Source organism: Leopardus geoffroyi, chromosome C2 (assembly GCF_018350155.1).
Source record: "Leopardus geoffroyi isolate Oge1 chromosome C2, O.geoffroyi_Oge1_pat1.0, whole genome shotgun sequence".
NCBI lineage: Eukaryota > Metazoa > Chordata > Mammalia > Carnivora > Felidae > Leopardus > Leopardus geoffroyi.
The window spans coordinates 145,865,705-145,880,274 of NC_059333.1; the positions used below are offsets into that span (position 1 = coordinate 145,865,705).

The 14,570-nt window shown below is 37.3% G+C and overlaps 1 protein-coding gene across 10 annotated transcripts in view; it reads left to right on the forward strand.

Moving 5' to 3' along the window:
* The window catches only part of RBMS3 (RNA binding motif single stranded interacting protein 3), a 1,329,481-nt gene that overhangs the window by 1,042,514 nt on the left and 272,397 nt on the right, over window positions 1-14,570 (forward strand). The window lies entirely within an intron of this gene.

The window sequence follows — 14,570 nt, forward strand, 5'->3', positions numbered from 1 at the left end:
ACTGTCTTTTCAGGATCCTTGATTTTGAAATTTGGCATAGACACTTTGTATTTTTCAGGATAAAAAATTCATAAAAATGATGAAGAACCACTCTTTCTGAAGGAACCCATTGTCATTATCAGTCAGATTCTCTTGGGAAAGGAAAGCCACAGAGGGACAATCAAAAATGACAGCTCTTAGTATATAATTTTATATGCACTGGATTTTGTTATCTGTCTTTTGTGCAGGCCCCTTCCTGATGTTTTCCATTTTTCCCTTTTTCTTAAGTTTATCAAAATAGCATCCAATGTAAAATAATAGTAATCATACATAATGCTACAGAAATGTCAATGTGAGCCCCTTGTAAATTTACCCATAGAGACCAACATCATTTTTCTAGATAAGTCTCCTTATCTTTCCCCGTGCATAGACATGCATTTGTCCGTATGCTTGTGTCTGTAACATATCTGTGTTATATGCACTTTTAAAAAATATTTTTAAATTTATTTGTTTATTTTGAGAGACACAGAGACAGTGTGAGTGGGGAAGGGACAGAGAAAGAGAGGGGGAGAGAGAGAGAGAGAAAGAGAGAGAGAGAAAGAGAGGGAGAGAGAGAATCTCAAGCAGGCTCCAGGCTGCCAGTGCAGAGCCCAATACAGGGCTCGAACTCATGAAACCATGAGATCATGACCTGAACCAAAGGGAAGAGTCTGATGTTCAACCGACTGAGCCTCCCAAATGCCCCTGTATTATATACACTTTAAACATAGCATTAGTTTCCTTCCTCCTGAGCAGATTCTGAGACAAGGATTTGATTAGTTTACTTGGGAAGTGATCCAGAAAATAGAAGTAAAGGAATGAAGAATATGAGTTGGAGATGGGAGAAAAGTCCAAAAGGGATGTTCTAATAAACAGACTTTGGTGATTGGAGCTCATTTTCGCTGGAGAACTCTGAGGAGCCAGGTAGAATGCACATCAGATGAGGAGGCTGAAGCTTTTATTGTTCAACTTCCATACCCCATTGGTTGGAATTTGTCCCCAGGCTGTGAACTACCCTGCACCTTGGGCTATGCCTATGTGCACTGAGCAGCCTTCTGCAGCTTTGGAAAAGGCAGAGTGGCAAGACCCCCAGCACCTGCTTGTCATGGGACTGGCAGTGGTGCCTGTGAACGTCCAGCTGGATGTGTTGTAGTCAGATGGGCCAAGGGGATGTGCTGTGGAGCCCTATGACCATAGAGCATCACCTACAATCCTGCCCTGCATACTGTTCTTTAACTAGCTTTGTTTAAAAAAATCAGCAAGGTACCTTGGATACATTTCCAAGTCAGTTCATGCCCATGGTACTTTGTTATTTTCAATGGCAGCTTTTCTCACTGAATATTAGAGTAGGCTAGATGATCATTTGAGTGAGAACAATGCCAGTATTTGTCTTCATTTTACTGTGTGAATCTAGAGGTTTGCTAAATAATCCTCCCTAAATCCAAGAGTGATTTAACTTCTATAACAGTGCCTCTCAAACTCTTATGTACACATGAATCACCTGCAGATCTTGTTAAAATACAGATCTGCTTTAGCAGGTCGGGGGTAGCACCTGACTTTCTCCATTTCTAACCACCAACGGTTGCTGATGCACAAGCCATGCTTTGACTACAAGGTTCCACAACTAAATAATTTGAAGGGAACTTGTGCATTGTGAAAATATTCCTTATAAGAGTCTGGAAAATTTTCATAAAGACAGACATATTGAATCAGCAGCTGGGAGAATCTAATTTCCAGCTCCAGGCTTGATTTGGGAGCTTGGGCAAGTCTTCTCTGTCCTCCGAGAAAATCTTGGGCATGGATATCATTCAGATGCCTCGGATTCTAAAGTAATATTTTATGATCAGATGTGTGCATCCCTTTGCTTGCAAGCAAAATATGTTTCCTGTCTTCTTAGTTCTATAAATGTGCTTGGCCATGCTAGTCTATAAAATTGGATTTAGGAGATTCCAGGTTTCTTGGGTGTTTATATTTGTACACCATCACTACTCTTGAAACTAAGTAGATATCTAAACTTAAAGTATCCAAGAGAGTTCTAGATTTCTTTCTTCAAATTTGGCTCTCCATGTCTTCTTCCACAATAAATAGTAATTTTGCGGGTGAAGATGCAAATCTCAAAACCCTGAGATAATCCTTGAATCTTCCTTTCTCATATTCCTCATATTGCAGCCATGCAGAAGTATATAGAATTGACCTTAAAAACAGATTTTGTTTAAACCACCTACTTTACCATCATCTCCACTGCTGTATCCATAATCACTCTCCTGATCTATTGCAAAAGCTTCCCACCTAATGGGAACCCTACCCTATTTCGTAGTTCTCCATTTTCTTCCAGATTTATGTTTTCAACAAATCAGGTCATGTTTTCCCCACCCCACTCCCACCTTAACTTCTTCAGTGCTTTCCCATTACACATAAGAACATGATCCCAGCTCCCGTCATGCAGCTCGGCATGGCCTACGATGCCCAACTGATGGCCCCAACATTCCTTCACATTGTCATTTCATGCCTCTACCTACTCAGTGTGTCCCATCCACTGGCCTGTTTCCTTGACCTCATGAAGAGGAAGCTCTTTCCTGCCTGAGGAACTTGGCTTTTCCACCTGCCTGGAAAATGTTTTGAATTCTATGGATTTTGTAATGTTTTTCTTTCAGTTAATTTGAAATTCATCAATCCTTTCTCTGTGTAAATCTGATCATATTTAACCATTGTCAGTCATAATCTGGCACTTTTTAAAATGCTCACAATAAAATGGAAATGGAAAAAAAAACATAAAAGGAAGCTGTGATTTCTGTTCTCTTGCCCATTTTCTACCTGTCTTCTTTGATTTCTGATTTGCTGTATGCTAAATAAGGTAGTTTTCACAGAATAGCTAATAAATTAAATACCTTTACCTGTAATTAGGTACATTTTTATTTAGTGCTTTCTTTAATATAGGATTCTAAAATTGATGGTTACATGCCTCCTCAAGTGCTTAATTTTATTTTGTTTCTCATTTACTTGAGAAGAAAATATAGCCAGGCAACCAGTGAATGTGTATGGTAGCTTAAGAGGAGGAGAAGATATAGATATTAACATCTATAATACTAACATCTATAAAGTGTCCTTGTAACCCTCACCCTTACCTTAACTCTATGGTAGCAGTATCCTCCTTTTAAATGGTGAGGAGACAAAGGCTTAAGGAAGTGAACTCACTAGTCCAGAATTACAGGATGTGTGTATGAATGTATATATATGCTTCCCTGTAGCTAATATGCAAGTAATACATCTGGGTCTGAAACCAGATTGGCCACAGAAATCCCTGGTGGTTTTTCATTGTATTGGCATCTTTCTCAACAAAGTCCATGGAAGTGATTCTTAAGGATTCATGAGTTCCCTATGAGAATTTGCAAACTTGGGGACTTCCATCCTATGACTCTAAGTTTAAAAGGTTATGAAAGCATATTTGAGATCATCTGGCTGACCAGTTGATGTCACTGCCTGTGTCTGTATTTATGTCTATAATCACATTGTGCCAAAGAGGCCTACTGTCATTGTCTGGGACTGATGAGGAAAGAACCAGGCAGATGTAATCAGTAAATGATGCTTTCAAACCACATGAAAGCTGTTAGCCTGGCAAGCTAAGCCCAGATGAAGATTTTATAGTAATGCAAATACAAGGAAGTGGTGAAGGATCACAGTGTCACATGGCAAAAAGAACATAGCCCATGAATTTCAAAAATATTTGATGAGCAGCAGTCAAAAACATATTCACGTTGCAAGCAACATCATCCGTGATACTCAATTAATGTTTTAATTAAATTGTATTGGTTATGCAACTTTGCGTTTATGCAATTTTAAAGTGTATTTGGTTTACTAGTTGCATACGAGCTACAAACAGAGGCATTTTTACCTCATTAATTAAGCATTTGCATATATTTGAGTTCTCTTTAATGAAAACAACCAAGTCAAAGCTGGAAGTCTACTGTGTATATTTATATAAAACATATAATATCTACTAATATAGAGTGATAGATATCTAATAATGGTATATATATGTGCATGTATATACAGACACGTGTGTTTATGTATACATATTTTTGTGTATATACATACATATTATATGTATATATACATATTTTTATGCATAGACATACATATTGTGTATACACACACACACACACACACATATGTGTATATGTATACATTTTTTTTTTCTTTAGAGGGGTTGATACCAGGATTCTCAACCTTGGCCAGACAGATATTTTCTTTCACAGATAACTCTTTGTTGTAAGAGGCTTTCCTATACGTTGTGGGATACCAAGAGCTGCCCCCTCACTACGGTTGTGACAAAAAAAAAAATGTTTCCAGATATTGCCAAATGTCTCCTGGGGGCAAAATTGCCCTCAGATGCCTCACTAATCTGTGCATTATTCAAATTGAGTGACCACTGACTCACCCCATGTTGTGTGTGAAATTACAAGTTACTCTCAAAATCATCGGTTTCGTGTATATGAAGGAGGAAATAATCCTGATACTGCATATATAGGCTACATAATGAGGAGAAAATCTGCCAGGGTCTTAGGAAGCATGGTGGTGTTGGAGAAGAATTATGTCTATACTTAAAAGTGAATTCATCTCACTCTCCTTTTATGCACTGTTTTTTCTAGATTCCTGGGATCTAGTTTGAGTCTCCATCTTTATTGTCTCTGTTCAAACACCCAAGCAGATATATTACTAAAACTCTTAGCAGAGACCATGAGCTAAAAGTATGCTAATGAGCTGGACAAATGGACACTGTCCAAGGTGTTGAGTATGGTAATCACCTTGTATCAAGGGACACAGATGCTGAATTCCATGTTTTTTGTTCTCTCTGTCTTGAGGGAGTAAGTCTGAATGCAAGACAAAGAATGTGTACTGCCTTATGTTTCTTTTATAAGGTGAAGTACTTAAGATGAATATTTATTTTGGGGGGATTTTAGCTATCAAGAGTAATAGCTTGTTTATTTTATTTTTGCAGTTGTTTTAACTTCTATTTTCAGATAATTTCAAGCTTACAAAAAGCTGCAGAAATAGTATAATCTCTTATCCAGATTTTCCATATACTAAACATCTCTCACATTTACTTTTATCATTTTCTCCATAAATATATACATATCATTCTCATTATTCTAAAATACTTGAGAGTAATTACAGACATCATGCCCCATTATGCATAAATACTTTAACTGTATTTTCTAATAACAAGGGCACTCTTACAGAGTAAAATGATCAAAATCAGGAAATTAACATTGATACACTAAAAAGGCCTAATCAATAGACGTTAGTCAATTCTCACTAATGTTTTTTATAGTAAACACACATTTTACAGGGGTGGGATCCAGGATCAATTGTTACATTTACATACTGTGTCTCTTTAGTGTCTTTAATGTAGAATAGTTCCTTAGTCTTTCTTCGTCTTGACATTTTGAAGATTGCAGACCAGTTATTGTATAGAATGTCCCTCAACTTGGGTCTGTCTGATGTTTTCCAATGGGTAGAGTCCGGGCAGGCATTGGTGGAATGAATGCCACAGTGAATGCCTTCTAGTGCATCATATGAGGAGGCACGTGGTGTTCACTTCTCCCATTTTGGTGATGCTACTTTGATCATTTAAAGTAATGGCTACTAAGTACCTCCATGGAAAAGTTACTATTTTCCCCTTGTAATTAATAAATATTTGGTGGGGGGGGGAGTCTTTGAGATTAGGGGGAAATTCTTTGAGATTATGTCCATTTCTTCTTTCTCATCGAACTTTCACTCACTTCTTTTGCCATACACTGATCATTGATCATTCTTAGATCAGTCAATTATTATTACTATGACTGCCGAGTGGTGATTTTGCAATTCCAAGATCCCTTCTACATTTATTAGTTTCCATTCTACTTAAAGGATCCCTCATTAGTCATTCACTTATATAAGCAGAGACTCATCGATTCTTATTTTATGAGTTAAATCATTACTAACATTTTGTATATTTATGCTCAAATGCTTTGAATAGAGCGCTAACGAAGGTAAATGATGGCTATAAGCTAGCTGCTCTTTTCTCTCCTCTTAATGTAGCATGTTAGCTCATTTTCCAGTCCTATTCAAGTATTAGGGTAATCCAGCAGGAGCTGCTGTTGTCTCGAAGGCTGGGCACCAGTTCTGCCTCAGTGATTCATTGAAGTGGAGCTGGAGGAGTGCAAGCGACTCTTTTCTAGGAAGCCAGGAGCTTTTTATTGTTCTTAACTGTGCTGAGAATGCCAATGACTCTAAAGCTGGGAAGAAAAGACTCTTAATGAGTTTCAGTATTTTAATGTACTGCAGGTTCCCAATTGTATGAATTTAAGAAGCTTAGCAATTTGGTATCTTCTGAATAATAGCATTTATTTTATACTCTAAATACTCCCAGGGAAGTCTGAATAACATTCCAGCTTCTTTGGTGTAATAGCTTTGGTGGGCTAATTGACTTGAACAGTGGAATTGCTCCCTAAAAAAAAAAAAAAAAAGAAAGAAAGAAAGAAAAAAAAGCCATACGATTTTGATTAATGAGCCTCGTAATAAATCATTAATCTTTTTAGCTCATAAATGATAGGAGCATTGTTCTGTTCACCCTTCCCCACCATGATATATTTCTAGATTCTCTTGCTGATACAGTAGCCACATTTTAAGGATCTCCCCTTCGGTTGGACATACCCACCTCCACATAATTTAATGTCTAGTAAGTTTGCACCTGTGAGGAATGCAGAGGGACAGGTTCTAAATAGTAATAATTGTTCTTTTATATACATGATTTACATTTAGTTAGTGACTGTCCTCTTGCCATGTCCTAAATGTCTTTATTTTTAATTTAATCGTAATTATAGAAAGAATAATGAGTTACTGAGTTTCCCCTACGTAGCTGGCACTGTACTAAATTTTTAGTGTCATGTATCCTTAAATTCTTGGGGTGCCCGTGTGGCTCAGTTGGTTGAGTGTCCAACTCCTGATTTCGGCTCAGCTCATGATCTCAAGATTCGTGAGATCAAGCCTCTCATCGGGCTCTGCGCTGACACTGTGGAGGCTGCTTGGGATTCTCTCTCTCTGCCCCTCTCTCTCTGCCCCTCCCTTGCTCATGCTGTCTCTCTCTCTCTCTCTCTCTCTCTCTCTCATTCTCTCTCTCTAAAAACAAATAAATAAACTCTAACAGATCAATAAATAAGGAAATATTTGATACTATTTTACCATAAAATAGTAATAATATGAATCCTATCTAACAGCAAATAATTTATATAATATGATAGTAATGTTAATCCCTTGTAGCAATGAATATTATAGTATAGGTGTGCCCCATGCAATATGTGTGAATACTTATACTAAAAAAGTTATTTGTAATTTATCAGAAATTCACCTTTAACAGGGTGTCCTTATTTTGTCAGACCTCCCTAAAATTTCCTAGACATGGTGTTAGCCACGCAAGCACTCTTGCACAGTTCTAAGAGTGACCACTTGTGTTGTGCTCTGGGGCTGTCATCTACATGGAATACAATGAGAATGGTTGCCCTCGAGTGGAACTCTACATCCCTGGCATCTTTACATCTCAGAGATACATGCGTGTATATTTCACGTGTTCATGTGAGCCTCAGCAAATCTAAGCTGCCACGTCCTAGGCAGAAGATACAAAATGGTTTGCCCTGCTCTCTATTTATATGTGTTGTGGCAGATATTCCAGAAGAAAGTAACAGGATAACATGGTAAACGTATAGCTATGTTCACACCATTTCCATGCTTCCGGTTGTTTGAAAGAGGATCATAGTCATTGTCAACAAATAAAGCGACGACTTTTTGTCCCAGAGTTCACAACAGGCTGATAAAATAGACATCCCAGAGAACCCATTCAGAGAGGTGGATTGGACTCTGAGAAAACGCGGTGTGATTTGTTTACAATATTGAGTAGTTCTCTATAGTTTGGTTTCCTGTTCTCATTTCTGACTGTCAGGACCCAGAGTACAAAACCATACATATTTGTGATACCGTAATATATTACAATAAAACTATAGAGAGATCTCAATATTGTAATATGTTAATTTAGCATTTTCTCACAGGAGAAACCATCACGTCAGGGCTGATAACGGGCGGTACTGAGCTCGAGTTCATGAGGTGCATGTGGAGGGAGAAGTCAAGGAAAGCCAGGAATCCAATCTGGCCACCTGTTCCAGGACCACAGGTAATTCAAATTCAGTCATAAAGACTCGAGAGGCTCATTTAATCATTCTCTGCTCATCTCAACTCGAGGCTGCTCAATTGATCTAGAAATAAAAGCCTTAAAGAATAGTGCAAATGACCAGCGGTGCAGGTTGTCTTAAGCACCTGGCATGGTTTCAGTCAGGCCTCTGCCGAGTTTGTTTTCCAGAATTAAACCCTCCAGCTGAACTTGAGGACATGAACTCCAGTTGCCAATGCTATGCTTGCATTAAATCTGAAATACTTAAGTGCTTCTTTTAAAACATGTGTTCCTTATAGAAACTGTTCTTATTGATTCTTATTTTAGGGAAATTGTTGTTATTGGTGCCTTGGGAGGAAAAACTGATATGCCTCATCCTCCTCCAACTCCATCACCATGGGAAACTAGGGGAAGAGAAATCACCCTTTCTCTTCTAGTGGAGGGAGAAGGTGATTGAAAACCCAGGGTGACCCCCTTCACCACTTAGCAAACAGGACAGGGTTTATTAGCCACCATGTCGGGGTGAAAGCCTACTTCTTGGAAGACCTTCTTTACTTTTTCCTTTGTTCTTTAATGTGTTACCTCAGATGTAGGATTCTGGAGCACTTATCTTAGGGAAAGGCGGTGCCTCTCTCAAAGGCCATGGCTCTGCGAGTAAGGAGTACAGAAGTCCTAGTGTGAAGGTCAGAGCTGACCATGTGTTCTTATTGTTTCATAGCAATACAGATTTGACACAATTAATCCATTGTATTAGAGTTCTTCAGAGAAATAGAACCAATAGGAGAGATACCTATTTATAAACATATACATATATGTCGTATGTATGTATTTATTATATGGAATCTACTCACATGATTATGGAGGCTGACAAGCCCCAAGATCTACAGTCATCAAGCAGGAGGCTCCAGGAGAGCTGATGGGTATATAGTTCCAGGGTGAAGGCCACCAGCTTGAGACCTAGGAAGAACCATCATGTCAATTTGAGCCTGAAGGCAGGAATATTAAATGGTCCTAGCTTGAAGGCCCTCAGATGGGAGGGATACTCTCTTAACTCAGGAGTTCAGTCTTTTTGTTCTGTTCAGGTCTTCAGCTTAGGAGATGAGACCTGCCCACATTAGAAGGCCAGTCTGCTTTACTCAGTCAACGAATTCCATTGTTAAACTCACCCAGAAAACATCCTCACAGATACATCCAGAATAATGTTTGGCCAAACCATCTGCGCCCCCCGTGGCACAGGGAAGTTGGCATGTAAAATAACCAGGAGATACGTGTATGGTACTGAAGCAAATATGGCCAGAACTGTAGGCTTCCTCCAGGCCTTGTCTAGAGGTGCCACAACTCCAACAGCCATGCACCAAACGTGTTGAGAATATTACTAGACAACTTTATACAAAGTTAGTGGTAAACTAGTTCCAAAACCTCTGATGCCTTTAGGCCAGTTGTTTACATGGGAGGCTCTGACTCCTTGCTTCTGTTTCAGGGTGAGAGAAAACAGTTTATGTTATTAACTTTTAAATTGCTACAACATTTAAAATAGACTATTCCATTAAAAAACCAATTTCTCCTTCGTCTCCCCATTGATTTTCCTTTCTATAGGGGAGACCCATTGAATTGCAGTATTTATAGGCAATCCTCAGACTTGGTGTAGTCTAGTAGAAAGAGTATCAGATCAAGAGTCAGAAAGTACCACTTATGATGTTGTTTATTTGCCTACTAAGCCATGTGACCTTGGTCACCCTTCCCAGATATCAGAACCAGTTTTCTCATTTGTAGAAAGGAGGTGATAACTCTTGCTTGCCTTTCCTACCTCGTGGGATTATTACAAAGGGCCACATGAAATAAAATGACCCTGAACCACTTTGAATACTGTGAAACTCTGCTCTCTGTAAGGTAATATATTATTATCTTCAGTCTGTATGAACATCCCTCCCAACATATTTTTAAAGTATTATATTGTCACATGTTTGCTTTAAAGTTATTCCTCAGGATATTTCTGGATGTTCTGTCACCCCTGCTTCAGATAATTCATCTTCAGACATGTTTGTGTAATTGTTCAAAAATGACTATAAATCGGTAACACACAATTTTGTGATTAAAAATAGGACTTGACAGTATACAAAGTAAACAAAAACTAATAACCATAGGGTATTATATTGTGATGGAAAAAAAAAAGGAACATAGTCCCCTAAAACACTATTACTTAAAGTTTGGTCCACAAAATGGTACTGCTCACAATGAAATAAGTAACAGAAATTGTAAGTAAGCATCTAAAACCTTATTTAACAATTTCACATCAATACAACATTTAATTCAAATGTAATTTTGGTCTATCAAATGTAATAATAAAAAGCAGCTTTATTTTGCATATCTTTCAACTTTATTTTATTTTCTGTTAACGTATTTTCATTGTATTTTACAAATATTGCTCCATCACAGATTGAAAATAAAAACAGTCTTCACCCCAGATGGCTTAATAAACATTGTTCTAAAGTCTCTAATGCTAAAGCTGTTTCCTAAATATTTAACTAGTTTCATCAAGTCTGAGTGTTATCAGATTAAGTTTTGAAGTCTTGTTCTACTACCTTTTTCAGAATCATGTGTATGTAATAGCCATCGTGCGTATCCAAAAACAGCTCTAGATACTGTTGGTTTACAAGCTCCTTTGGAGCTTCCAAGGTGTACTCTGAAACTGGTCCCAGTACTCAGAGGATGGGGAGAGATGGAAGGAAAGAGTCAAGTCAGGTAGGTAAGTGGCAGGTTTCATGAGTAAAAGGAACTTGCATACAAGGCTTACCTTGGGCAGTGATGAAATGATTAGATCTCTCTACCCACTTGCCAAATCTGAAAAGTTTATATGAAAGCCTTAACTGGGTTCAATCACGCATACCATCCAGATGGTCTCATCCTCACATCATTATCTCAAGGCTGTGTCCTTGGAGCAGCCTCTGGGAGTGGAGAAAGCAAGGGGAATCCACATTCCAAGGACAGGGGAGGGGGTGAGGAGCCTCCAACTGCCCACGTGCAACTAATGGATCAACCAGTGATCACATTGTTTCTTCACAGTGATTTTCCCCAACAGATGTAACCTTTGATCTAGATAAGGGCGACCATTATTATCCTCCATTTGTATTCATTTCCTTACTTAGCCACCTTGAAATGCTCTGAAACTCTGAAATTGTCTTACTGTTAAAGAGCCAATGAGTGCCAATAAATCTTATTTTGGCAATTTACATATACAAAAAAATGCAAGAAAAAGCAAGTCATTTCACGAAAAAATGAATTATTTACATATTCTCGAGTGAAATGACAGGTCTCTGCTTTCGTTCATAATGGAGAGGATACTTTGCTGTTTCACAATCTCATGACAAAATTAAATGAATTTAATAATAAGTAATAATAATTTAATTTAATCATTATTAAATAATAATTTGATTTAATAATAAAATCAATTTAATAATAAATCAAGAAATCCTTGCATGAAAAGGTGTAGAAGCAGACCAAAAATGGGGAGTTACTTTTGGTGACCTGGTCAATTCAGTGTAATACGTGTGTGAATTGTAGTCATATACTTTTACAAATGAGTTTACATTGCAGAATTGTGAGTGTGTAAAAAATACTGACCAATGCCATGAACTTTTTTTCTTTTTTGATAGTCTTCATTCTATAGCTAAAGTTAATTGATGAATAAGCAAAAATGAATAAAATACGGAATTCAGAGGTATTAACTCTTGCCTGTACTAATAATTCCTTTGAACTACAACCTGCTGTCTGTTATTCATTGTTTCTTAAGAGAAAAGGCAGTGTCATGAATTGGTAAGGGCATCACACCAGGTAAAGAGGACCAGGGTTCTATTTCTAGCCTGTTGCTAGCTGGGTGGACTTGAGCAAGTTATAACTGCCCCTTTAACTTTTTTTTTTTTTTTTTTTTTGCCATTTATGAAATGATCAGATTGAAGAATATGTCCCCTGAGGTCCATTCTCGAACTAAATGATCATGCAAATTTAAGTTAAAAAGTTAAAAAAAAATTTTTTTTCTTGAAGTTGTTTTAGATTGCAATTCTCACATGAGAATTTTTTTCTGAAAAGTTAAAAGTCAGGTGCTCTTTAGCAGTTCGTAGCGCCAAAGAAGCTTTTGAAAGTTGCCATCAATTTACATAAACCTGATACATAGATAACATTAAAAGTAAAAATAGGAGTGTACGTATTACTCTAAAATTCATTTTATGCGGAAGTTAAATTCTATTGTCAAGTCAACAAATATATTCAAGACTAATACTGAATTTCAAAGGACAGAATTACTTAATAAATAACACTGCCCAACATTATATTCTTTCTGTGAATACAAATTAAGGAGTTAGCCTTGCTGTTTGAATTTGGATTCAGAAAATAGCTTACTGACCACCCCCTTATGAACTAAGCTCTGCGTGATTATCACGCAAGATTTTGAGAAGCTTCATTGCATTCTGCACTTGGAGAATTTGGAAATGAAATTGCATCAGGATAAACTAATATGTTCTTGCCTAGAGAAAATGAAAAGGTCTGTACAGTACCCTGGGATAGTGGATTGGCTGGTTGTGGTTATTTAGCCTCATCGATGACAAAGGGGGGCAGAATACTGGGCAAATTCTAACCTATTCATGGGACTACAGTGTGCCCCCTCTGAGAAATTCAGGGTTAATGTCGGAACTCTCAATCTGTGGGACATGTCTCTCTCATGGAACTTAAGCAAATCTAGGTGTGTGGGGTCCAGAAATTGCATCATAAGAAAATTATTCTTTTTGGAATTCTGTCTCAATTTTGACTCTTCCCAGAACAAAAAGAATCCATCTGCTGTTAGCATGCTTGTCACTCCTGCCTTAATTACGAATCTCATTTGTAACAGAAAAAGTCAATCACGAGAGTCAATGCCTTTTGCAAACAAACAGCATCTAGCTATAATTTAATAACACTGATTTGTTTCCTGTTCTTACAGTAATTTATTTATGCCAGGTAATACCAGCTTTTTAGTTTGGTAGCAACATAAATTACTTTTTAAATGAACTTATTTAAGGCCAGAGGTATGTTGATTTAAAGAAAGCAAATAAAAAAATATACATGGCTGCCAAAAATTTCTCAGGTAATATGCAGGTGATTGAGGCTTGGGAAACACTGGGCTAGTGAGAAACACACTGAGCTGGAAGATAGGAAACCGGTTGCTAAATCTAATTCCAACCATGTCACTAATTATCAGATTGTCCTTGGGCAAGATGATGAATCTTCATGGCTCCGTTTCTTCATTATCCAATGAATATAATGATATTTGCCAAGCTACCTTTGGAGTGATAATATAAAGATTAAAATTAAATGGTGGGTAGTGAAATAGTTTAAACATTGTATGTGCATAAGATTCTTTATTAACGTATCTGACACACGACTTTTTATTTTCTTTTTTCTTTCCACCACCCCAGCAAAGCAAACAACCAACCAAAAAACAAACATAATCATGACCATTTAGGAATGAATAACAGATAATATCATCTCTGTTTCTCTCTAGGATCACGCTAGCGTGTGTGTGTGTGTGTGTGTGTGTGTGTGTGTGTGTGTGTTAGAGAGAGAGGAAGAGGAAGAGAAAGAGACTGACTACAGCTGCATAGTTTCTGCATTGACACTCTTCCTAAATATTGAAGCTGTGTTGTCTTTTTCTGATTGATTCTATGTTTATGTTTACCATTTTCCATGGTGATACAAAAGCTTGGAAACTAAACTATGTTTTAAAAAATTAACCTAATGATAGAACTTATTAATCTGAAAGCTTAATAAAAATATTATGACCTGTATGAATATTTAGTGCAGTTAAAAACAGTAGCTTAGGTGGCTTCAATAAGTTGAATGTCCAACTCGTGATTTCGGCTCAGGTCCTGATCCCAGGGTCGTGGGAAAAATCGCCACATCGGCTCCATGCTGAGCATGGAACGTGCTTAAGATTCTCTCTCTCTGCCCCTGTCCCCTGCTCACACTCTCTCTGTCTCTCAAACAAAACAAAAAACAAGACTAAAAACAATAGTTTTGTTTTATACCAAAACTGGTTTTCTGACTTGAAATAATACTTGGAATCTCGTTCATTGTATTTTTTTCATCATGCTTAAAACCTCGCATATTCTACAGAATGTGGTATCTCTTCACAAAAGATGTTTTATGATTACATAATGTCATTTCCTATAGATTTTGGATTTTTTTTCTAATGTAATCTCACTTATCCTTGAAGTTAAGGTTGTTGCTTTGGTTAAAATGTAACGGTGCACTTAAATATATGCTATATTTTGACATTAATGGTTATAATATGGCAGGTTTACAGTTGTTTTATCTTGAA